The following is a 24,806-nucleotide window of genomic DNA, read 5'->3' as shown; positions in this document are numbered from 1 at the left end:
GGGTTTGTTTTTGTTGAGAACCTCCGCATATGTGAGTGTGTGTTGTGTAGTTGTGGGTAGTGTTTGAGGTGTAGTGATTGTGTTGACAGCCTTCTCAGTGCCAGATATACTGGTTTGTGTCGTAGGTATTAGTAGTAGATGGCTGTCCATGTACATGAGGCAGTTGCTACACTGAGTCAGGATTCTGATCTCAACCAGGCTGGCAGGAAAAACTATAAGTAATTGTCCATCCATATTTGTCAAAATCTGAGGGAGAGAGGCCAGGGGCAGCTAAGGCTTAAAGCCCAAATGCTTAAACCAAAACTAAGAGGCTTAGAATAACACTAAACATTTAAACAGGCTAAAAACAAGCAGTAATAAATGCAGCAGAGAAGATGCAATTGAACATTTTAGAGAACAAGTAGTAGAAAAAACAAGATGACTCAACTTTCTTAAATGTTCTCAACTCCCTAGCTCCAATAAGAACAAAAAGAGTAAAAACTAAGACCGCCCCTTGGCTAACCAAAGATACCAAGAAATTATGCTACAAAGAGATAAAACCTGGAAAACATACCTCCAACATAAACAGCCTGAAATCCTACTTAAATACAAGCAACTACGCAACCTTGTCAAAAAACAAGTCATTAAAGACAAAAAGTCTTACTACATCAAACTACAAGTAAATCATCCAAAAAAACCCCAAAACTTCTGGAACTCAATTAATTCCCTTCTTAACCCAGGTACTGAAATCAACCCCTGTCCTGACACCAGCAAATCTGACCATGAAATTGCCCATCTATTCAATTCCTTCTTTACCTCCTCTATCGAGGAACTGACCAAGACCTTTAGCAACAATAACCCTTCTCCTCAACCCACTCAATCTTCCTCTCCCCCAACTCCCCCTCCTCCTACTTTCGAACTTAAACCCGTCTCAACCTACCATATCAAGAAATTACTCTCAAAACTAAAACCATGCTCCAATGCCCCCGACAACATCCCATCCTCCTTCCTAAAAATAGCCACTGAAAGTATTGCCCTCCCAATCTGTATTCTGATCAATAGATCCCTGCTGGAATCTTATGTACCCAAATTATGGTGTGCTGCCTATATTCTACCTCTTCATAAGGGTGGCAAAAACAATAGTGTCTCAAATTTCCGACCCATAGCTATCCTCTCCCCAATCTCTAAACATCTTGAAAAATGTATCCACCTTCAGCTCATGCCTTTCCTAACCAAACACCAGCTAATCATTCCCACTCAACATGGCTTCCATCCAGGACAAAGTACCAACACTGACCTTCTCTCCTTCTTACACACTGGAAATCTCGCCCGTGACTCTGGTAAAATGGTATCAACAGTTCTTCTGGATTTATCCAAAGCATTCAATGCCATCTCCCATACCCACCTACTAAACCATCTTTCCAGTCTTAATCTCTCCCACAAGACCCTTTCCTAGTTCTCCAGCTATCTCTCGGATAGGTCTCAGGCTGTAAAATGGGGACAAGGCACCTCCACCTTCCTTCCAACCCCTACTTGGGTACCCCAAGGATCCATACTTGGTCCAGTGCTATTCAACATCTTTATTAACGCCTTTCACAAAGCCATACCCAACACCAGAATTGTGCAATATGCAGATGATTCTACTTTAATTTGCTGTGCTACTAACCTAGCTGAGCTCCAATCAGTCACACAAACTGCTTTCTCAACCACCGAAAATTGGATGCTCCAAAATCACCTGTCACTAAATGCCAACAAATCCAAAATTCTTCTATTTTTCCCCTTCAAAATGTCCCCTATTGATAAAAACTCACTCCAAATTATCAGCCAAAACAACTCCACCATAGAGATTGTTCCCTTCGCCAAACTTCTTGGTGCTACCATTGACGAACATTTGAAATTTAATACTCACATTCATCAAAACATTAAGAAAACCCATATAAAACTTGGTTTATTTTACAGAAACAGCCACTTCCTCTCTCCTTCCACCAGACTAAGTCTAGCCAATACCTATCTATTACCCTCTCTCCTGTACGGTACTCCTCTACTTAATAACTTATCCGCCACTCTCTCTTCCAAACTGGAAACCTGCTACAATAAAATCTCTAAATTTGCAACCAAAGCCAAATCCTCCTCCCATCATTGTTCTTCCCTTCATTCATTAAATTGGCTTGAACTCCCCAACCATCTAGACTATCTCCAAATCACCACTGCCCACAGATTATTGTTCCAACCTACCACATGCCCTGCACTAACCAATATTCTACGACCTTATACACCCCACAGAACCCTTAGATCTACCCACCAAAACCTAATCTCCATCCACAAACCCAATCGTCCTGCTGGTCAGCTTCTGCTATCCTTCTCCTTAGCTAAATAATGGAACTCACTCCCTTCTTCTCTAAGGACCTGTGACAACTTTGAAAACTTTAAAACTCAACTACATTCCTATCTTTATTCAAACAGGAAATGCAACTGTACTCTTTCTCCCAATCCACATATGCTCTCCTCCACTTATACTCCTGGCTAACTTTCACATCAAACTAATCCTTACACTCAAATGTGGATATTATAAATTACAATAATGTAATATGTAGCCCTGATGCTGTGTGCCTGCCTTTCTTGCCTAAATGAAATTGTAACTGTTTTCTTCTTCTGAATTCTACCTGTTTTAAAGTTTGTAAAGCAATTATTCTTTCTAATAATTTTTGTAACTAAACCATGTATTGCGGAGCTTTTCCTCCCGGGCCTTCACTGAAAACGGGCTTCCTGAGCCCAGTGGACCTCCCCGGTCATCAAACTGGAATAAATAAATAAATTAGGAAGAGGAAACTCAAATACTGTAAAAGCAGCTGAATAAAGGTTTTTTTTTTTTTTTTTTAGTAAAGTAGAAAGGGAGAAAGGAGGAACAAAAGATAATTTGAGGTTAAGAAACTAAAGGGGTTGGCCTTCCCAAATGTTCTCTCTGTATTAGGTAGAATGAGCTAATGAAACTGGACTGGGAGGAGTGTCCCAGATCTAATTTACAGTTGGGGTGGGCAATTGCAAAGCCACCAAGTATAAGAACAACACACCAATAGAGATGGACAGTGAGAACTATGCTACAGTTGCTAGCTACACTATTTTAGACAGAAAACACTACAGAGATGTTTATCACAGCAGAAAAACAGCAGTGAAACACTAAATGAAAGTTTTAAACAGATAAAGGAGCAACAAATTAGACATCCTCCATGCTACTCTAGCCACATACTCCCCAGACATAGTAATAATCACTGAAACATGGCTAAAACCAGGTACAAAAGATGATGAAATACTACCTCCGGGTTACTCCATACTATGGGTGGATAGACTCAACAAAAGAGGAGGTGGAGTTGCTATCCTCTTTAAAGACCATCTCACTTTAATTTTCCTTGACTGCAAAACCCCACAACTCGACAGTATAGAAATCATCTATACTACACTAACTATAAATTCAAGAAAAACACTTAATATAACTGGCTGTTATATTCCATCTGGAAATAATGCCCCAACTATAGAATATCTATTGCACTGGGCAAATAGTACCTTTAGTCAGGAGACATTCATACTGGGCGACTTTAATTTAGACTGGCGTGCATGTGACCCATCCATCACATAAACTTACATGGTTTTACACAAATTATTCAAGAACCTACCTGAATAGATAAAGCTAGTAAAAAACAATCAACCTTTGACTGGATATTACTAAGTAACTCCTCTCACTCATTGCAATGAGGTTGCCTTCCTGATAGTCTGAGTGACTACCTACCCACATTTCTTATATGACAGCACATATTCCCACCAAAACCTACTATGTTTAAACAACTTAGAAAAAAAAAACAAATCTAATCTTGTTTGTCAACTTCCCTAAGCCAATTGGACTCCCACTCAAATACCTTGACCTAGATGATGATGATGCAGTAAACCACTTTAATAATAAATTATATAATAAAATATAAAAAATGTTACAAATGTTGTAAAAATTAAACTATAAACCCTGGCTAGTAGATATGGCCCTTGGCCCTTCTAAAAACTAGAGAAAAAGAAAGGAACTATAAAGATAAGACCAATACAGTAGTTTTTCTAAACAACAAAATTTAGAACTTAGAACAAAAAAAAAAAAAAAAAAAAAAAATAAAAAATAAAATATAATTCAAAACAAAAAAAAAAAAAAAAAAAAAAAAAAAAAAAAACTCTCTTCTACTCAATCCTTCACACAGGAAAATCTACTAGACCAACCCCAAACAGCCACACAATTCTGATAGCATAGCTACCATTTTTGACAAACATTTTACTGAATCTATAATTGCCCTTTCCAAGCAGCAAACCCATACTCCTGATACCAAACCAGCCAAGTCTACAACTGGCAATGCTTTGTTCTCTTTCTCCCCAGTTCCTATAGCCACTATAAAAAAACTACTCCAGAAATTAAAACCTACTACACTTGCTGTAGATAACTTACCCAGTGAATACCAAAAATTGCAGCTGAATCTATAGCTTTCCCAGTATCAATCCTTACAAATAGACCCCTTCTCGAAAACAAGGTTCCTCAACTGTGGAAAATCTCCCATGTAATCCCATTTCATAAATGGTGACCTTCCGCAGAATTGACAAACTATCATCCAATTGCTATTCTTTCACCACTTTCTAAGCTATTTATCTCCAAGTCATGAAATTCTTACTAACAAATAACCTTCTCTCAAACACTGAGCATGGGTTTCGCCCATTACATAGTACCACTACTGGTCTCCTATCCTTCACTAATACAGTAAACCATCACAGGAATAACAACTTTGTACCTGCCATCTTTCTAGACATATCAAAAGCTTTTGATATGGTCTCCCACTCCAAACGGATAGATGTATTAACTAAACTATCCTTCTCACCATCTACCACAGCTTGGTTTAATAACTATTTTTCTGGCCATCAGCAATCTGTTCTATGGCAGGGTGACCTATCTCCATGCCTTCTTTTTTCTATTGGTGTCCCCCAAGGATCTATCTTAGGCCCCTCCTTTTCTCCATCTTCACTAATAATCTATACACAGCTATTCCACATGGTTCTATAATACAGTATGCAGATGATTCCACACTTATCTGTGCTGCCACTTCTCTATCAGCTCTTCATTCTCAAACACAGCAATCTTTCACTTCTGTTGAAACATGGTTAGCCAATGCCCATCTAATCCTGAACCAAAACAAAACCAAATTATTACTCTTCCAACCTAACCACCATTTAACATAATAGCCAAAGACAATACTGCCATCTCCCCGACAACCCATACAAAGCTTCTTGGAGGGGAAATAGACAAAAAACTAAAATTTGACTTACATGTCTCCCTTACAATAAAAAAAGTCCATAAAAAACTTGGAAGTCTGTATAGACACAAAAGGTTCCTGACCAAAATGTCCAACATTACATTAGCACAACCCCATCTGCTCTCCACTCTACTATATGCCTCTCCAATTTTAACTAATCTTAGGAAAACTGACTTATCTAAGCTAGAAGCATGTTATAATAAAATTGCTAAGTTTGCATCTGACTTCCCATATAGAACACATCATTGTACAGCTTTAAGGATACTAGACTGGTTTGAACTTCTCAAAATTATTCTTTACAACCAACTCTCTCTAACTCACAAAATTGTAACACAACCAACCAGAATCCCTGCACTACAAAAGCTCATCCTTCTTTGCAGTTCTAGCAGACCACCTTGCTCAAACAATAAGAACTTAGCCACCATCTCCAAGGCCAACAACACTGCAGGAGAATCTTTATTTTCCAGCTATATATGTCATATATGTAACTCCCTTCCTAACTCCATTCTCTCAATCTTGTCAACTAACCACTTTAAGCCATCACTTAAAGCTTATCTAAAAAATAAGTGGCTATGTTCCTGTACTAACCTCTCATGAATGTTCTGATACATCACAGTATACCCCAACCATATCCAACTTCTTTCTCAGTGTTTAATCTTTTATTCCTACCAGCCTGTCTTAACCTTATATCTTGACATAAGTCATACTTTACAAATGGTACTAGATATGTTCAAGGTGTAGGTTTTGTTGTCATGATGTAACAAATTTGTATTTTCTTATGTATATTATTTTTTGTTTACTTTATACTTTATTGATTATTGTAATTCATGCATTAAAATTTACTGTTACTCATGCAGCTTTTCTCCCCAGGCCTCCACTGAAAAAGTACCTGTGTCCTTCCAGACTTCCCCAATAAACAAATGTTAAATAAATAAATAAATATTACCACCAGAGGCTTGGCTTAGCTATGTGTACACCTTGTGCCAATAGCTTTGCCAATGCAGTCATGGCTGTGTGGGAATGCAGGTTTTTTAGTGAGTTCGAGATGGCAGGGTCATCAAATGGTTTGTGGATGACCTTTTTTTTTATTTGGACTGGAACTGTGGTGGAATTAGATAAGTTTATCTGCTATCCTCATTCCACTGCAGACTTTTTGTGGTTCACTTCTACTAAGTCCTATATTGAGATATAATTTTTCTATGTTATGATGAAGAAGAAGCCTGGTAGTAATAGACTTATCACAAGCCTTTATAGGAAGGATTGTTACAAACTGAGTTTTATCCATCATAGTAGTATGTATCCTAACCATCTGTTTGAGAATGTGGTGAAGGACAAATTTTAGTGGCCTCAAGGCTAAATGTTAAAGACCAGGACTTTGAGGAATTTATCATGACCCTGAAGGAAGAATTTGAGGATAGGGGGTATAGGTGGGCTGAGATAGTTGGGGCTATGTGTGGTACCCGCCAGCTCAGGAAGGGTGTTGGGGGACCATATTTTATGACCACCACCCATGATCAGTATAGATAAGTTAGGAGGGATAAGATCTTAAGAGTCCCTATGACTTTTTCTAGTGACATAAATAAGGTCACTGATGTATTTAAAAAGAATCAGCATATTTTAACTTCTGATTCATCTATTGAAGTATTAGTTGGCACATCTCGTAAGTTTTATTACAGGAATGGGGCGATCCTGAGGAGGTCGTTGTGTTATCCAGATAAGTTGGGCTATGAACAATGGGGAGAGGGTACCAAAAAATGTGGCACTTGTAATTTATATCAGTATGTAAGAGAGGGTAATGAGTTTGTTCATCCACAGACTGGAGAAATACTTCTTAAATGTTTTGGCTAACTGTGACACCATGAACGTTGTTTATCTAGGTAACTGTGAGCAATGCAGCTCATTTTATGTTAGCAAAACCAATCATCAGTTTCGTGAATGCATTAGGGACAATATACATTGCATAAATAAAAGTAATACTGTTAATACCTTAGCCAAACATGTTCAGATGCACTGTAATGAACATGTTTTCTTTTATTGTGTTAGATGTTATATATGAGAATGTTAGGTTAGGCAATGTTGAAAATGAAACAGAGAGATGTGAAACAAGATGGATAACCAAACTACATTCTCATATGGGGCTAGACTTAAATGAATTTGTACTCTTGAAACCTGTTTTAAAAGCCAGAAGGAGAAAGGAAAAGTAATGTTTATCTTCTTTTGCTGAGTTCACTGCTTTAGTGAGTTCAGCTTTAACCATTTAATTGCTTTATAAGTTTTAGCTTCTGGTTGGTTTGTGCATTATGAGATTGCTATATAAATGTTTAGTGAAGATGCCATTTTATTAGGGTCTGAGCTGCCTGCTGTTTGATGCCTATTTTACCTTTGGATATTTTGAACTGTGACTTTTGTGTTTCTACACTTGTGCTTTTTTCTCTGCACTTTTAATAAATCATATACAATCAAATGAGATAATTAACACAAGTAATATATGATTCTGGTCACAATAGTAGCAATATAATGGTAATAGTGACCAATAAAAACACTTCCATTTTATAGCTGCTGCAAACACACACTGTAGCAAGTGATGATATACATATGGTGCATAAGTTCGATATCATCTGATTTATTGTCAGATCACATGTCTACCGATTCTTCCATATGTGAGTCTCTCTGCCTCTTCTGAACTGCCTCTGTCCAGGTGACTGCCATGCCTTCAAGAAGAAAGGAAACACAAAGAATTTTGTTAGTGCTTAGAAACAGAAATGTGAATGGTTCCTATAGTTGTTTGTTTATTTCTTGTTTGTACTTTAATAACATGGGTACAGCATAGATCTTACTAGGCTGTTTTCAGGGACAGTGTCATCGTAATATGTACACATTTAGTAAAATAAGCAGGAAAAACTGTACATCAGAAAAATCAGCAGTTTTGTGGCACAGAGGGATAAAGCCATCACTGTGACCCAGGCAACCAAACTGTTGTTAGCATTTGGTGTGCAAGAAGAGTTGGAAGGGAGGATGGGAAATGAACAGCTTATGGTTCATCTGTACTGGGGAGTAGTGCTGGTTTACTGATGGTTTACTGGTGGCCATTTAGTCCTATTCAAGCAAAGGCTTGCAGGGCATCAAGAGCTGTTACCAGGAGGATGTGAGCCTGTGGCACCCAAGCTGGTGAAGGCAGACCTTGAGACATATTTGTGGGTGCATGCATACAACCAAGATGGGTGTAGAAGGTCTCTGTTGTAAGATGAGTACTCTCAGTAACCAGCAAGAGTTGGGTTAGGGCACATATAAACATTCCTCCAGTAGCCTATGTCCTAAATGAGTTTAGCTACTAAGAGGAGGTGGCAATGTGTAGTTTCCCTGTCTGAGGTTAATTCATATCTGTCCTGATACAGAGGAATTTGACATTGGTTGTTTAGTAAATGCTTAAGTTGTTTGCTCTGAAGAGCTGATATAGTATATGGTCCTGAATTAAATGTCATGGCAAGAGAGTTGTACCAACCATGTTACCTGCGATTCTTCAAGCATGACCCTCTAACAGATTAACTTGTAAGCATATGTCTTTCACATCTAACACTGATCTTCCTCCTTAATGGTCTTTAAGACTGAGCTGTATCCCAAGTAGCAAATCCAGCAGGATAGAAAGACCTGGAGGCTGCTAAAGAGTAAAGGTTCAGAAGGCTGAATCCTCAAGTACAGAAGTATTAAAGGAAACTTGACTCCTGAAATCATGGCCAAGACAGCAAGGTCTGGCAAAGCTGTGCGGCGATAACCAAGTGGCCACACCAGAAATGTCTACAGTGGAGACACTGTTGAAAAAGTTATGCCCAAATTGGAGTAATCATTGACCACAGTAGTTTTCAACAGGCTAAGAGCTGCATAATAGTAAAATATAATGCAGCTGGTAATCCATCTGAAAATACGTTACTCGACAAATGCCAGCTCTTCAATAAAACCTTTTTATTTTTGCTGAACTCATGTGCCTGCTTCAGGTAAAACCTGAACTGATAGTGAATATCCAAGATGAGAAGAGTTCTTGGTCTGCCATGATGTAATTTCCAGTTCAGGGGCAAACCCCTCCCAAAAAAAAAAAACATTTTCAGGAGAAAACTGTTTTATCTTAAAGGAAATTCAGCTCTTGTAAATGATCAAACATTCCCTAAACTTAAGGGCCTGCAGTTCTGATATCCTGGAAGTAAAGCTAAAGGTCACCAGAAAGAGCATTTTCAAGATATAAAACTTCAGTGCTACTGAACCAGTGAGAATGAATGGGAAACAAGTGAGTCAATCATTTATGACATTCAAGTCCCATGAGGGATGAGGTCTTCAATAGTGGGTAGAGATGCAGAATTCCTTTAAGGAGCTGCTTAGCCAGCTAAGGTGGGGCCACATTCCTGTCTTCTATTAAGTCAGGACTTGCAAAAATAAGTAATACATGCACCAGGACAATGGAATGACTCAGGTCCAAATTGCACAGGATCCTAAGAAATTAGCTAATACAATGAGAAGGCATTGGGTGCCATTCTAACCAGATGAAAAATCACTTCTACTTGGTGACATCTGCTTGTTGAGCAGAAGACTTCCTGAGTAGAAAGCTTCCTGAGAAACATTATCATTCCTGAACCCCCCTATAAGAGATCTGTCAAGATCAAGTGGTATACATTAGGAAGTGACATCATCTGTCACTTCAACCCTGGGATGCTCTTGGCTAGGACAAAAACGGTTTCCAATTTTATGGGAAACTGCACAGCCTGAAATATTAACCTTCTCATTCATCGAGAAGTGATGAGAATTAGTTGGGTCTTTCTTCCCTTAATTTTGTAGTGGGAAGTAGGCTCATAGGGAATGGTGTAAGGTGTACAGGAATTTCTCAAGTCACAGGATGGAAAATGCACCCACTGCCACCTCCCCTTTTGTCTGCTGCACTGAGATGAAGGCATTGAGGATTGTATTCTCCTGAGCAGTAAAAAGGTACTTCTCAGTGTGCCCCAGTTCTGGAATGTCTAAGCCAGGCATGACCTTTAAATGTGCAGCTCCAGGACAGGAGTGGAGGATGTACTGAGAAAGTCCACCAGCATGTTCACTTCATTTGACATGAACTGTTGAAAAAGTGATGCTTCTGCCTGCAGCCCACAGTCAGATATGCATCACTCCTTTGAAGAGGGGTACGACAACATGTCCTCATGCTTGTTTACATGTCACGCAATTGAATGGCTATCTGAATGAATGGGGAAAAGCCTCAGAAGCAACTTTGTCTCCAGCATATTCATGGCTGGAAGGACTGCCAGAAACACTAACTTGTACAACCCTTTTTCTAAGGAGAAATGCTTCTCTCAAGCTATGGAAGAATAGATGTGTGTCCCGCACTATACCAGCAGAACATCCATTATCAGTACGGGTACCAGGTCTGGATGCAGAAATTAGAAACCCTCCATGAGGTTGTTTGGTATTGTCCACCATTTCAGGGCCAGACAGCAGGTGTCTGACATTGGGAGAGGATCTGTAACTATGTAATGACTCTGTAGTCACAAACATTTTACAGCTCACTTCTACATCTGCATTGTCAGCTACAGAAAATACACCATTAGATTCATGATGACCATCAAGTGCAGAAGCTATAGTACAGTCCGGGCCTTGAATGTGCCCTGCATCCTCACCTAAGGCACCAAAAACATAAGTTTCTGGACTGTCTCCATATACAGGAATGAGAAGCACAGGAGACTCTATCACAGCACCTCTGAAAGTAATCCCATGAGATAGGGTCAGGCAGGACTTCTTGACCATCCCAAAGACCACAGCCTCATGAAACCCCACTGTAAGGATATCAACAGTGAGTTTCTCAGTGGTCCACCAGGAGCAAGTCATCCAGCTAGGGAAGGACATGGAGATTCTTCTTTTGTAACACTTCAGCCACCAAAGCCAACAGCTTGGTAAACACTCTGGGTAATGAAGAAAGCTCAGACAACAATACTTTGTACTGAAAGGGATTCCTACCCACAATGAAATGAAAGCAGTGGCATACGTAGGGTGGGACAAAAGGGGCAACAATGTTAGGGGGCACAATCATTAGACCTTGATTGGTCTTCAATGCATTACTGGGAATGAGTGCTGGTATAGCATTTGTGGTCAGATCTGACATCCTACAGTGCTCCATGTGTGCAGAGAAAAGAAGAGAAGAGAAGACGAGAAGAGAAGAGAATAGATGAGAAGAGAAGAGAAGAGAAGAAATGAGAAGCGAAGAAATGAGAAGAGAAGAAGAGAAGAGAATAACTCTTTTTATTTTGTGCCTCAAGTCTAGAAGAGAAGAGAAGAGAAGAGATGAGAAGAGAAGAGAAGAGAAGAGAAGAGAAGAGACGAGAAGAGAAGAAATGAGAAGAGAAGAGAAGAAGAGAAGAGAAGAGAATAGAATAGATGAGAAGAGAAGAGAAGAGGTGAGGAGAAGAGAAGAGAATAGAATAGATGAGAAGAGAAGAGAATAGAATAGATGAGAAGAGAAGAGAAGAGAATAGAATAGATGAGAAGAGAAGAAGAGCTCTTTTTATTTTGTGCCTCAAGTCTAAGTAAATGAGCCTTTTTTTAAGGAAAGTGCCAAGTAATGGGACATCACCTGGCACAAAGAAGGTAGTTATACCTCTGAATGAATCTCTTATGGGACCCCAAATCCAGATGTGCCAGAAGATATTCATCATGTCAAGTGACCTCATGGAGATGGCTTGTGACAGTACAGGCAAGCTTCTCTGGAGAGTCACAATCCAAAAATGAATCTACTGGATATTGACTGAAGCTATCCTGCAGTTAAACCCAAGGGATTATAGTTATAAGAAGATATTTTTTTTATATTTTTCTTTTTCTTCTTCTCTTGTATTGTATGCCTGTTACAAGATCCATTCATTATGCAAGATGCAGTTTTTTAAAAATAATTGAGACATAGTTGGGTACATCATGTATCAACAGAATTTTCAGTGTTACAACAAAGATACACTGATAACATCCTATATACACTATGTACAAAACAGTGCTACAGACGGACAATTTCTAATCCTCATTGTGTCTCAGTTAACATATTGTTTCAATACGGATATATATATATAAACACAGGCGACACAAAGCTCATGATGGTGAGTGCTTTTGTGCCCTTTTTCATTTAACAATCACAATAATTTGTCATTCCACATTAGATCATTTTTCAAAAAATGATCCAGGAGAAAACTCCAATGGATAATGGGTTTTTATACTTGTCTTGGGTTTGACTCTCTCAGTTTTCATTTGCATGGTATGTTACCTTAAGCAAGTCAATTAAGTAGGCAGTCCTCCCAGGTCACTCCTGAAAAGGCACACTTGTGAATAGTGGAATTATTGTATTAAGAAATAAGTGAAATTAAAATAAAAAATGCTGATGAATAAAAAAAAAATTGCGGTGCTTACCTTAGTTACATTAGAAGTCTGTTTTACCTTATCTGTTAAAGGTTTGTAATACTCAGTTTCTCTGCTGGATCTTTCAGAGTATTTTTTTCTTCTACTACATTCATAGGTCCATTGCTTAGACTCAAAATATCTCTGCCTGTGGTTTTCTTGCTTGTTGATTTCTCTTTAAATGAGAAAGGCATAGTATTTTACAAAATAATAAGGGTATGTTCTGAACAGCAGACATTAACAGTATCATTCCCATTTTGTATTACCTTCAGCATATCCTACAAGAACTGTGGCATTTTTTCTTTAGCACATCAGTACATTTTGCTAAATTTGTTAACTCATTTTCTGATACTTGCTTCATTATATTCAGGATCACAAGGGAACCACAGCTAAGCTCAAAACTCAATGGACATAAGGGAGAGACGCAATCCTAGACAAGATGTCAGTCCATTGCAAAATGCCTACACATTGTCACACACAAACTAAATGCACATTTACAGGCAATTCAGAGTTTGTCAATCAACTACTGGAAATACTTTCATATCTAGGAAGAAGTCTGATCACCAATAAAACAAAATTCTCTAGTAATGGAGACACACAAGGGATCTGGGATATTCAGTTAAATATCATTTGGCCCAATGTTCTTTTAAATGAATAAAATTGGTCAAATGTGCATTCAAAGAAATGGAAAGAAAAGACTGTTTTTTTCATCAAGCAATGCTATCCTGCTTCCCTCCTTATGTACACGTGTACCATGCATGATGCTATGCTTCTTTCAGCCCCCCCCAAACGTAATATAATCATATGCAGGGTTGCTATACTTATGGGGTAGGGAGAAATCCCTCTCACAAACATCTTCTTAGGTTACTGTAGTTTTTAATCAAAGTGGTGTAAACTATTAATTGTGTAAGTGGCACTTGGATAAATATTCAACTCTCACATGAAATCTTTGCATGTGGTGAGGGGCTGCCTTGTGACAACTGCTAAGGATGGACTAACTAAACTCTAAGAAGATTAATTTCATTTAAGTTTAATATTTATTTTGCCATCATATTGGGGTGCTTCTTATACTGACTGCAGAAGGATAAACTTCTGTGAAATAGAATAGGAATAATGAAGCATGTCATAATCTAGAACAGAAAAGGCTGTTAAAGCCCAGCATGCTCCCAGATCTCTGAAGGTTCTGATGAAGTTGATGATGAAAACGTGTATTGTGTGTGCTATACGTTAATGTGGACTGCTTTTTTTATTAAACGGAGTTTCTCAAAAGGAGTTTGCTTCCAATTGGGTTTGTGGTGATACAACTTTGTTTACTGGCTTCTCTAGTATCATCGATCCGTTTTTTTGTTACCAGTTTTTTTCTTTGGATCTTACCTCGTTGGATATGGCATCGGAATCGAGCCAAAAGGGCTTTGCAACAGGGGAGCTTCGGAAGCTCATAGGACAATTGACGCAGCTGGTGGGACTATTGACTCCTGTGAGCCAATCCATGGCAACGCTGCTATCGTCTATTCCGGGATTGCTCAACCAGGAAGTGGCTAACACACACCAGGCTCGTGGAAGTAATGTCGCTGGCATTTCTCAGCATGAGGGAGAGCATTCTGTACCAGACAATGGAGGTTTAGACAGTTTAGACGATTTTCCACGCACTACCTTTGTAAACGACCGAGAGGCTTTACCATTAGAGGGTATCAGAGCAAGGAATAACCGACTGGACTCAGGGACAGAACAGATTCATGGAACTGTTCCTACAGGTACTGTTAAACATTTCAGTGACATTTTCAACATCAAATTTGAATTTGGAAGGAAACTTTCAAATTCTGTAAGCAACAGAAGTTTTTCCAACATGTTAAATGATTTTGACTATTATTTATACAAATACAAGATGTTGGATATGGACAACGCTTATTTGAAGTATTGTTTAGATTTAAAAATTGTGCCCAAAGGACTGAGAGTCTGTAAGTACCCCAACAATGTTGTTGAGGGTACTGACTTTCATTTTAATTTATTGAAAGTATTTGATCAGTGTGGCTTTGATATCATGCGAGCTATTATAAAAAACAATGTGGGGGAGATGGAGAAACTACATGAGAAAATAGAAAGAGTGAACAAGGGCATTACTAATGATCTGCTGTTTAAAGTGGAGGAAGAAAAAATTAAGTATCAGAAATTACTTAGAAATATTGAATCAAAATGCATTGAAGTGCACAATAGGAAAGTGGGGAAAATTGAGAGGGACACTAAAGAATACAAAAACAAAACACAATACCCCAGGCCCAAAAGTTGGGCTAATCAGGGAAAGGCTCGTTGGGGTAGAGAACAATATGATGTGGTGACATATGACGAAGTATTTGTACATGAAAATGAGCAGGAATGTCCTGAATTCCCTCCACTCAGGAGATCTGAAAGATTGATGGATAAAGAACCCGTAGTGTACAATGCAAAAAACTACAGGGGCAGGGGATGGGGTTATCAGGAAAGGAAGGAAAGGAGATGGAATGAACTGAGCTTATTACACAGGATGGACACAAATGGTCTTACAAAGATTTTAACATTTTCAATTACACTGACACTGTTGTTGATAGGACACTTTTTGATTTATTTTCTAAGGGGTTTGGGTTTATACCTAGACAGAGAACTAACATGTTCAAATTACTAGTGGATGTGAAAATGTTTTTGAGGAAGAAAAATTTGGAAATATTTTTTAATGGAAAAGGAACTACTTTTAACCAACACAGTTACTTTTAATCCACCTTTACATCCTCAGTTGAGGAATTTTGAGTTAAAGGTAGAAAAAGAATTAAGGTGTAGTTTGAAACATAATTTTGTGTACCCGAATTTGACAATGAAAGAAAATCAGGTCCTACAAGACCTGAGTAACAATGGTAACTTAAGGGTAATGAAACCAGATAAAGGTGGGGGGGTTGTCCTTATGGATCACATTCATTATGAAGGCAAAATGATGGAATTACTAAATGACACCAACAAATATTCTAGAATTTCCTTGAATGAAATTAACATTACATACAGGAAAATTCAGGTTGCTCTAAATGATTTACTTATGGAAGGACTTATTAAAACCTATCACTATTTAAATGTTGAGAAACCTAAGGTTCCTTCTATTTTTGGGATCCCTAAGGTACACAAGGACATTAACGACCCACCCTTACGTGCTATAGCATCTGCAAATGGGTCAATAACAGCACCTTTAGCAAAGTTTCTTGATGTGAAGGTGAAAGGGTTAGTCTTGAACAATGTTAACAATTTAAAGGATTCCTGGGATTTTTTGAAAAAATTAAAACCCAATTTGTATGATGATGAACTGGCTTTTGGGACTTTAGATGTAGTTGACTTGTTTACCAGTATACCACATGAGGTAGGTTTGGAGTGGTTTGAGGAGATGTTGACCGGATACAAGGACATTTCCCAAAATGAGTTTAGGACAATTTTGGTACTAATGGAGCTGGTGTTAAAAAACAACTTTATCTTTTTTCAAGGAGAATATTTCAAACAAGAAACATTGTGCACCTACTTATGCTAATATAGTTATGGCCTATTGGGAGAATGAATACTTATTAAAGTCCCCTTTTAAATGTTATTGGACACTATATGGAAGGTTTTTAGATGACCTTTGTTTTTTATGGAGAGAGAATTTAAACAATTTCGATGAATTTGTGGAATACCTTAAAGGTACAACTGAGTTTTTTGACTTTACGTATAAATTCAATGAACATGAGTTAACTTATTTAGATGTTAATATAGAGAAGAAAAATGGAAATTTTGTATCCAGGATTCACAGAAAGGAAACCTTCTCAAACTCTTACCTGCATTTCGCTAGTGCCCACCCACTACATCAGAAGAAGGGGATAATGAAAGGGCAACTTGTTAGAATGTGTAGGATGACCTCAGATGATGAAACCTTTACAGGTGAAGTGTTGAAACTGAAAGAGTTATTTTTAAACAGAGGATACCCTGGTGAGTTGTTTGACAAATTATTGAAAGAAGTACGGGAAGAAAGGAAGAGTAGATTTGCTATTTTGGGGAAAATTTCCCTGAAAAGGAAAAGATGATAAACCGAGTACCGGGGTAAGCAATGAGTTTAACTCAGGGTTTGTCACTACCTATGATGGTCAGTCTAGTGTTGTGAGAAGGATAATAGATAGGGAATGGGACAATTTTTCTAAGGTCTCGGATTTAAAATACATATTTGATGAACCTTTAACATATACCTAAGTACCATAAAAAATGTTTTAGAAAGGGGCTCTAACAAGTTTAAGGAAGGTAAGTCAACTAGGGTGAAGAAAGGGTTGTACAAATGTGGGAGGTGTAATTATTGTGCTTATCTTAAAATAGGAGATTCCTTTTATTTGGAAGCTAGGAGAAGGAAATTATTGTTACATACCTATGTTAATATTATAAGTTACCTGTAATGAATGTGAATCCTTTTATGTAGGTAAATCTGAGAGAAAACTAAAACAAAGAATTTATGAACGATGTTAGAAACAAATGTGAAAACAATGCATTGTATAAACATAGTTTGACATGTAAAACAAAAGGATTTCAGTTTTTTGTACTTGAGGTAGTTCCTTTGGACCCGAGGGGTGGGATGTGGGAGCCCCTGGTTGAGTACAGAGAATTGTACTAGCAGCTAATTTTGGAAGCTAATAGACCTTCGGGTCTAAATGATATGATATCTTTAGCGCCAGTATTAAAACTAAGATCTGCCAAACTGTAAAAGTTCTTTAACCATGTGTGTTCTTTATTTATTACATTTACACATACATACTTTTGACACAAGAGGGAGCTCTAGGTCTTTTTAACATTTTATGTTTTGAATTAAACTTAATGGTTTTAAATGTTTTTTAAAATTCATGTGATGTGTAGAATATTTAGGGGAAATGTAATGTTTTACTGTAACTGATGTATTTTAGTGTCCTATACACACATACATATTTATATTTATTTTTTAAAAGAGCATTAGGTAATTATTAATTGCTTTTGGTTTCCTATTGGATGTCTGAAGGGATGAAGTTGTATTTAAATGGGTAATGTGGGTTGTTTTAGCCATCTGATGAAGTTGATCGTTAATGTGGACTGCTTTTTTTATTAAACGGAGTTTCTCAAACGGAGTTTGCTTCCAACTGGGTTTGTGGTGATACAACTTTGTTTACAAGGTTCAGTTGAATCCTTGAGAACACTGGACAAAGCTTGACAGTTCCCAGGCAAGACCTACCAGCTCCTCCACCATTCTACTTAGCTTTGTCACCTTCTATATAGGTTCATAAGATCATAGGTAAGCACTAGGCTAGCCACCTTTGTGGGCCATTTTAAGCCTAGACAATTTCCCTTTTTGTGCTCAAAATAACATAACCCATTTATAGGTTCATAGGTTCATAGGTTGGTACTAGCCTATCGACCCTAGGGCCTATACAAGCCTAGCCATAACAATTTCATGGATATTTCTTCTCACAATATTTACTTCCCTGGACCCCTGTCAAGCAGGGCGACTGACGTGATCCCCGGGTTGAATTTCCTATCTTCCATCCAATTGTCAAGGTTCTTTTTATTCTATTTTATTATATAATTATGTATTACTTCTAACTAGAATAACTGGTATCGTATCATAGATAATTTGAGGGGGACTCATACATGGGATAAGGCATTTAGGAGCTTCCTCTGTCTATTAGTAGTACTGGAGGCAGTCCTGGGGTAAATATTCTGTTTCCCATCCAAAGATCTAAGTGGCACTTGAATATGGACAGAACAAACTTTGTTTTATGTAGATGGGGAGTCTGTTCCACAGCAGAGGTATCCTCTGTGAGATATACCTGTACCTCCAGACCATTCTGTTGATGTTGCACAAGAGGTTTAGATCCCCACACCAAGTATTTTTGATGTCATTTGACTTGCTGATATGCAGTAAATGCATCAGTAATGGATCAGAGGATACATTGTATACCAGTCACAGGTCACCTCTTAGCAGTCTGTAGGATACAGAGTGTAGTGAAAGGGCTTTGAGTTGGTCCATGCAGGACATGCCGTTTAGGCCTTGTATCTACTTAGTAAGGTATCTCTGTAGGAATTCCAGTCATTGCATGTGTCTGGACAGATACAAAGGGGTCATTATACTCAATGACTGGCCTAATGAGGGCTGAGTAAAGGGGGACAATAACATCTCTATACCTAAACACAATCCCTTTGTTTATACAATAACATCCCTATACCTAAACACAATCCCTTTGTTTATACAATGACATCCCTATACCTAAATACAATCCCTTTGTTTATATGCTAGGCAATATAGGAGGATGTTCCTACAATAATGGATGCATGATGTCAAAAGTGAAGGCACTGATTCATTTTCTCTCTGAAATTACATACAAATCAAAAATTGATAATCTAATTTAAAAACTTTATAAAACATTTATAGAATATAAAACAAATTTAAATTTTAAATTCTAGAATCATATCACTTTAGGCCATGCCTCTTACTTCACTTCTCAAAATAAATCTCAAATATTAACATCTGTCAGATGTACTTCTTGGTCCCATTATTGGCATATATTGATATAGAAATCTTTACATAGAGACTTTCTGACTGAATAAAATGTCTAAATTCAATGGAACTTATAAAATATTGTGTTGGAGATGATTACAAGAATGTAAATCTGATTGGTCACATGTACTCTTTGAATGTTCTTCCCTGGACTTGTATTGGTCTAAGATGGACACTTTCTTAAAAGCTTTATTTTCTGATACTTTTTCTTTATCCAAGCTTTTAATTTTATTTAATGTAAATGAGGAAGGTGATTTTAATAATGTAAAATTTTCTTTCTTATATGTGGTAGCAGGGAAATATATTACCACACAGTGGAAAATATCCACACCGCCATCTTTTGAGGACTTTCTTTCCTTATTAACAGAAACAGCACTCAATGAGATCTAAGTTAAAAATCAAATAATTCATCCCCACCCATTTACTAATAACCCTTGGACAAAAATTATATCTCTTACTGACTTTCATCAAGTGAATTCTGCCTCTGTTGTTTAAACATTCTATTAAGGAGGGAAATGAAAGACTTCCCAATCAAGAAATGGAGTCATAGCACTATCATCTTTTGTTCTCAGACCCCTGTATGTATTGTACATAATTCAGATTTATTTGTAATTTCTCTTCATTATCATTTACATTGCATTACCATTACATTTAACTATTTATTACTTGTTTAAAAAATAAATTTTATTTTAGGAAAAAAAGTTATGTCACTGTCCACAAAATTTCCCAAATCCTGAACAACTGGGTCAACTCTTAGGGACTTATTGTCAGTGTGGTAGTTCCCTGGGGTAGATGACTTCCCAAAGGATACAATAATGCATTTTTTGGCATTTAGTTTCAGTCCATGATTTTGGCACCGATTATTAATTTAGGGCAAACCTTCCTGCAGGATGGCTAAATCATTTGGGGATTCAATGACTGCTCCTAGCTTGCAGTCATCTGCAAACTTAGTCATCCAGAGACCTTTGATATTGTCTTTTACTTCAGAAAAGTGAATGCCAAACAGGAGAGATTCCAGCATAAAATGATGGTTGACTCCATGGGTGACTGGTCTCTTTGTGGAAGTAACTTCCCCTATTTTGATTATCTGTGTCCTATCTGTAAGTCATCTGGCAAACTAGTGAGTGACATAGGGGTTTACTCTCAGTTTATTTAGCTTTTTTGTTATGCCTGAGTGGGAACTGTGTCAAAAGCTTTGACTAGGTCAAGGTATGCAGTGTGTATAGTTTCTCTTACTATCCCATACTCTCCCTTGTCCTTATGGGACTTCACAGCAACAATGTTGGGACTGTGTAGTATCCCTTTCCACAATCACAGGTATTTGAGGATTTCTCAGCTTTTGCCTTTTTATTGCAGCCTTTTGTTAAGAATCAGGATGTTCATTTATCTGCTTCTTAGGTCTGGCTTCCAACAGAACTTCCATGAGTTCCATCTTACTGCTCATTCTGGTGAGTATCTCCCAGATTAGTGACAGAAAACTACACTCTCCAAATCCTCATCATCATCATCATTGTCATCATCTCATCAGCACTCCCTGCCACAATGTATGTTATCAAGTCGAGGATGTGCACCAGTACCTCATCAGCACTCTCTGCCACAATGTATGTTATCAAGTCGAGGATGTACACCAGTATCTCATCAGCACTCTCTGCCACAATGTATGTTATCAGACAATGTATGTTATCAGGTCGAGGATGTACACCAGTACCTCATCAGTACTCTCCCAACAATGTATGTTATCAGGTTGAGGATGTACACCAGTATCTCATCAGCACTCCCTGCCACAATGTATGTTATCAGGTCAAGGATGTACACCTGTATCTCATCAGCACTCTCTGCCACAATGTATGTTATCAGGTCGAGGATGTACACCAGTACCTCATCAGCACTCTCTGCTACAATGTATGTTAACAAGTCGAGAATATGTACCAGTACCTCATCAGCACTCTCTGCTACAATGTATGTTATCAAGTCAAGGATGTACACCAGTACCTCATCAGCACTCTCCACAACAATGTATGTTATCAGGTTGAGGATGTACACCAGTATCTCATCAGCACTCTCTGCCACAATGTATGTTATCACGTTGGGGATGTGCACCAGTGCCTCATCAGCACTCTCTGCTACAATGTATGTTATCAGGTCGAGGATGTACACCAGTATCTCATCAGCACTCTCTGCCACAATGTATGTTATCAGGTCGAGGATGTACACCAGTACCTCATCAGCACTCTCTGCCACAATGTATGTTATCAAGTCGAGGATGTACACCAGTATCTCATCAGCACTCTCTGCCACAATGTATGTTATCAGGTCGAGGATGTACACCAGTACCTCATCAGCACTCTCCGCCACTATGTATATTATCAAGTCGAGGATGTACACCAGTACCTCATCAGCACTCTCTGCTACAATGTATGTTAACAAGTCGAGGATGTACCAGTACCTCATCAGCACTCTCCACAACAATGTATGTTACCAGGTCGAGGATGTACACCAGTATCTCATCAGCACTCTCTGCCACAATGTATGTTATCAAGTCAAGGATGTAGACCAGTACCTCATCAGCACTCCCTGCCACTATGTATGTTATCAAGTCGAGGATGTACACCAGTACCTCATCAGCACTCTCTGCTACAATGTATGCTATCAGGTCGAGGATGTACACCAGTATCTCAAAAGCACTCCCTGCCACAATGTATGTTATCAAGTCAAGGATGTACACCAGTACCTCATCAGCACTCCCTGCCACAATGTATGTTATCAGGTCGAGGACATACACCAGTACCTCATCAGCACTCTCCGCAACAATGTATGTTATCAAGTCGAGGATGTACACTAGTACCTCAACAGCACTCCCTGCCACAATGTATGTTATCAGGTTGAGGATGTGCACCAGTACCTCATCAGCACTCTCCGCCACTATGTATGTTATCAAGTCGAGGATGTACGCCACTATCTCTACCTTCACTGTTTCCTCTATACACTGCAAACCCAGAGTGCAATAAAATCAAGCAATTCTTCATGTTTCTGTTATGATGGCAAAGTTTAACTTCCATTCAGTCATAAGCATTTAAATGGCTCATTTTTTTTCATTTTATCTCCTCTGTTAAAATTTCTCTTTCCTCATGTCTCTTTGCTGGTCCTGTTGTTCTCTCTACACCCTCACTAAAGATGCTTATATGATCCCCCAGATTTGCTTGGGGAATTTTATTTCAGTATATTGTTACAGCCCAGCCTTCAGCTCTCCATTTCCAATTACAATTAGACTGAGGTGATTCCTGGTGTAAAGTCTCTGATCCACAATGAGTTTTGCTGTAATTTACCATAACACCATTTAAAGTAACAGTTTGTCAGCCATTCCTTCAATTCTTTAATCCTATCCTTCCTTGATGTTCTCAATCATGGTATTAGCAAAATGCCTGGGAAGGCTACCAAACTCCTTATCTTTCTGTTAAGGTCCACTATGTCCCACTTCTCTGCCTTTATCTCCCTGCCATACCTGCTGTATAATTTGCAGTCACATGCACAGTCTGTAATGTCTATCTTTCTGTTTTCTGATTATTATTTAAAAGTATGATTTTACCTGTTTTGTCTATTGGCAGACCATATAGAAACTACTACCAATACAGTAGTTCCTGTCTCCCTCCCCTCCTCATGTAACACTCTATCTAATATAATCACCAAATATAAGTGCACCACATGTTAGAATAATAAGCTTCCTTCTCCTGTTTCCTTTATCTTTATAATTTCCTTTTGAAGCCTCTTTGATATCATTCACAGATTTTTGCTTTTATAACCATAACCTGTCTAGGTTCTTCCATTTATGATCCAGTAGGGGTTCTACCCCATACCATCCTCTGTTTGCACTCTGCTCTCTCAACTATCAACATTATCATTCTCAACACCCCATCTTTTTGAACCCCTGTGTTATATTTACAGCTGCTTCCTTTTCACATTCTGTACTCTATTGTGTCTCTCTGCTTCCTTTTCACATTCTGTACTCTATTGTGTCTCTCTGCTTCCTTTTCACATTCTGTACTCTATTGTGTCTCTTTTCACGTGTTGCTTCTCACATTTTCCTGCTCCTCTTGCTAGTTACTATCAGTCTCATGAAGTCCCACTGCCTTGGTACCATGCATAGTGCCACAAGCAGGTACAGAAATGAATACTGGTACTGCACTACTGATCGACCAGCATTTCCTGATCATGCCCCCTAGCATCTTGCACCAGGGGTAGCTGCCATCTTATCCCCACTCAAGCCATGTCTCTGTTATCAAGACACTTTTCTATTTTATTTTTTTTTAGTGGTGGGTTTTGTTACTTTGTGTACCTGCATGACAACCTCATGTTTGCTTTATCCTTGCTTGCAATAAATGCAGAGACTGTTTCTAGGACCACTACTTTTCTCACTATTTGTTAATAATCCTCCCTAAGATCCAACTCGTCTTAGCTGTCTTCTGTACAGATGCCATAGTTATCACCAAGGTATGGAAATCAGTAAATTACATCACTCTTCAGAATGACTTAGCTTTACTTTGGAATTAACTACAAAATAAAAAAGCTGTCTTTAAATTGCCCAAAATTAACTGCAATGTTTTTAAGATTCCACAAAGACTTTCCAAATTTCCACATGTCATCATAGATAAGACTAAGATGTTCACCCTACATGTTGAATCTCAATTACAGAAAGTTGTAACTCAGCCAAAAATAACATATACAATTTTTAATCTTCTTGTTAAAGAAAAGAGAAGAGCTATTGCTATAAATCTGCTATTGCTAAGGCAAGAATATGCCTATCCAATTATCATACTACTGCCAGAATACATTACTAAATGTATACTTCAGAAACAAAAAATAAAAGTCTCAGATTCACATATGAAAGTCCATCTACCTAATACCACTGCATTGCCAACAGTAAATTCGGGTCTATATTAGAACACAGAACTTTCAAAATGTTGAGTGCTCTAATATTGACCTGTTTTCAGCCAACGCTGAAAATATCGAAGAAACAGAAAACCAAATTTTTTCCTAGGGAAAGAATTCGGTTGTCCGATTCTGTTGCTTTGGTATTTTCAGCATTGTGGTGGAAAGTTACGGATCGGGTTCAGGTAAGTGTGCAATTGTGTGGACATGAGGGATAGGGCGGGTTAGGTGAGTTAGGGTTAGGGCGCAGGTCAGGTAAGTGCGATTTTGTGGACATGAGGGTTAGGGTGTGGTAGGTGAGTTAGGGTTAGGGAGTGGGTGAGGTGACTGTGTGATAGTGACGGACCTTAGGGTCATGGTTTAGGTTAAGGTAAGTGGATAGTTAGTGGTGTATGTATAGTTTAGTGTAGGGTTAGGTGTAAGAGTTTAGGTGTATGTGTGTGGATTGCTATTTGTTTGGTGTGCTTGTGGTGTTTGTATGTGTTCAATTTTTTCCCTAGGAAAAAATTTGCTGTTCTGTATGCTCGATGTTTTAAATTTTTGATGAATAGGGTTCGATATTAGAACACTCGAAATTTTGAAAGTTCGGTGTTCTATAA

This window comes from Protopterus annectens, chromosome 10.part0 (genome assembly GCF_019279795.1).
Source record: "Protopterus annectens isolate FY-2018-M chromosome 10.part0, PAN1.0, whole genome shotgun sequence".
NCBI classification, from domain to species: domain Eukaryota; kingdom Metazoa; phylum Chordata; order Ceratodontiformes; family Protopteridae; genus Protopterus; species Protopterus annectens.
This window is presented reverse-complemented; position numbering follows the sequence as displayed.